Raw genomic sequence first — 3,165 nt, forward strand, 5'->3', positions numbered from 1 at the left:
AACAGACTCCATGCATCTCATGTGGTACTCAAATTCTTCAACAGTGTAGACATAAACACAGCTAAAGAAATACTTATCAAGTAGTGGATCCTTAAAATGGAGTTTCAAGTTACTTAAAAGATGTTTTGTGCACACACAATACTCAACACCAGGAAACACTCTTAAAACTCCTTTGGAGATGCTAAGATGCCTATCAGAAACAATGACTAAACTAGCCCACTCTGAAAAACTACCTCGTATCTTCTAAAAAAACCATATCCATGATACATCATTTTCAGAATCTACAATGACAAAAGCAAGAAAGAAGATTTGATTGTTACCATCTTGTGATGAGGCTGTTAATAGGATGCCACCAAACTTACACTTCAAAAATGTCCCATCAACAGAAATAATAGATCTACAATATTCCCACCCCTCTATTGATGCACCAAAAGCCATAAAGCAAAACTTGAAATGACCACTATCATCCATTTCTAAATCAGTGCATGTACCTATAATAATTAAAAACACATTTCTATTAGCACAAACAAAAAAGAACAGAAAGAATATGAAAGATTCCAATATTGGTCTTTCTAGATAAACTGTGATATTAGTCTATCCACATCTATCTGAAAATCAATTTAAATTTGATATACAAAATCGATCATACCTGGGTTAGATTCAATCAATTTATCAAAAAATCTTGGAATCAATGCATACGATTCAATTGTCACCATGTAATCCATATATAACAATTCATATATAACTGTGTTACCATTTTTTCTATAATGTTTTTTTTTTCACTTTAGAGTTTTTATAACAAGATTTAGATGGAAAAAGAATCAAAAACTTGAAAGAACCTTAAAACTTTTGTAGACTCAAACTGTAATTGAGCCACGTTTTTTATAGGTATTGTTCTAAAGAAAATTATTCCTTTTGCACGGGCTACAAGCAAAATACAACATCTTACTCTAGTAGAACTACAATCTCTAACTATACTCGAATTTGGTAAAACTTTTGGATATTTGCCTTTCAAATCAACTCAAGAACAAAATAAAGAAAGAAAGAAAGAAAGGAGAGAACACTTTAATTTGGAATGAGATACTACAAGAACCAAAGTTATTGTGTTTATAAGCTAGCAACTTAGGACCCATTTGATAGCATTCTTGTTTCCCAACTATTTTCTGTTACTATTTCTCAATTTTTAAGAAACAAACATGTTTGATAATCATTATGTTTTTTTAATAAGATTTTATTTCTTCTTATAATCTAAAATCTTTAATTGGCTTATTGGTTGGAAGATGTGTTTGTATCCACTTTTGATCTTTAAAGATCCTTGTTCAACTCTCAACTTTGATTAATTTTATATTATATAATTTTTTTACTAAGATAATCATTTATGTTATATTTAAGATTTTATGTTGATAAAAGCTATTGTACTATAGTTATTAATTTTGTAGGAATTTATGTGTATTTAATGATGTTAATGTTCTACAATTTTTTTAAATAAATTATAATGAATTCTAGACATTTAAACTAAAAAAAATTAGCAATAATGTTATAAAAATTAACACAAAAAATGAGAAACAAGAAATGATTATCAAACAAATTTTGTTTTTGTTTCTATTTTTCTTTCAAAAACAGGAAATGGAAATAGTTATCAAACATAATCCAATTTCTGGTTCTAAAATCAAATAAAAAAGAAAAAACCTAAAAAACGAGAAACCGAAAACAAAAAACAAAAACAAGAAAATAAACAGAAAATAAAAAAACAAAAATATTATCTAACAGGCCGTAGGTATCTCTCCAAAATACAACATAAAATCAAATAGATACAAATTTGTAAAATTAAACTTAACTTAGTTGTAACATATTTAACTAAAATTAAACATGACTCATCCAAATTGAAACTACAAATTTAAATTTAATGCATATTAAATTTATAGGAGAAACATGGAATTTGAATCCAATTTAAAAATTGAAATAAATAAATTTAATCCATTTTTATATTTGGATATTCAATTATTTCGTTTTGGATCACTGTGTATACATGAAATAATATAGTGTGGATTTGTAAAGTTTGGAGGAAGGGATTTTATTTTATTCTTGTAATAAAGTTGTGAAGTACGACGTTGAGAGAACTTTGGGCCTGCGCATGACGTCTCCTTATGCCAATTTTTTAATTTTCGTTTTCTTTTTTGGATCCTTTTGTGTTCTTTTTCTATTTAAATTTAATAATATCTTAAAACATTAAAATAAATATGGTTATGTTCACATTATCTTTTATATATCTAATGTAATTATTAATCGTAACCGACCTTAGCTCAGTTGGTAGAGCGGAGGACTGTAGTTGGTATAATCCCATCAGACATAATCCTTAGGTCGCTGGTTCGAATCCGGCAGGTCGGAATTTCCCTTTTCCATCCACCACTCCTTTTTATTTTATTTTTTTCTTTTCAAATTTACTTACATATTTTAGTTCTTTTTCCTCCACTGCATTGTTGGCACAAGAAACTCCCACCCATTTGTTGATTTCGTTGCCTACAACATCGATTCGCTTGTTTAATCTTGACAGTGACCCTTCGACGAGTTAACTTGATATTGAGGGCCAAATTGTCATCTTCTTGATTGTTATCTTAGGTTTGGAAGTGACGATCTTTAAGATAGCCCATTAAGTCACATATCAAGGCTCACTATTCCATTGTTTTTTGTTGTTTTTTGGCTCATTGTATAATTAAAGGCTCGTTCCTCCTATTTTTACTCTTTTTGTTCTTCTAGATAGTGTTTGTTATATGAGGTTTTATTATATATAGTGTGTGTGAGTTTAGAAGTCAAGAGTTTTTCATCCTTGCTTTTCTATATATTTGACGATTGTATTCAATATATATCAAATAGAACGGAAGCCATGGTTTTCTAGTCTTGCGTTTATATCCTCTCTCCATAACACCTGGTCGTATTATAAAAGCGATGTCATAATCATTACTCTTCACATTGTTTACAATTCTCAAGTGCTAATAGACGATTGTGTGAGTCTTGCTTCTTGAGAATATCAGTTTTTGTTCAATGTCTAGGTCATTGGATGATCATTCACGCTCAATGCATTGAAGGGCAATGATTAATCCTGCACAGTGATATATAGGCACATCATGGGGTCGAAACCCACTTTTTTGTTGAGGCCTATGTTAT

General features: G+C 29.4%; 1 non-coding gene across 1 annotated transcript; it reads left to right on the forward strand.

Annotated features, from left to right (window-relative positions):
- Positions 1 to 2,292: 2,292 nt before the first annotated feature.
- TRNAY-GUA (transfer RNA tyrosine (anticodon GUA)) lies at positions 2,293 to 2,388 on the forward strand. Its single transcript has 2 exons — positions 2,293 to 2,329; positions 2,353 to 2,388. It is a non-coding gene; the product is annotated as a tRNA-Tyr (tRNA).
- Positions 2,389 to 3,165: the final 777 nt, after the last annotated feature.

The sequence above is a fragment of the Cucumis melo genome, chromosome 11 (assembly GCF_025177605.1).
Source record: "Cucumis melo cultivar AY chromosome 11, USDA_Cmelo_AY_1.0, whole genome shotgun sequence".
NCBI lineage: Eukaryota > Viridiplantae > Streptophyta > Magnoliopsida > Cucurbitales > Cucurbitaceae > Cucumis > Cucumis melo.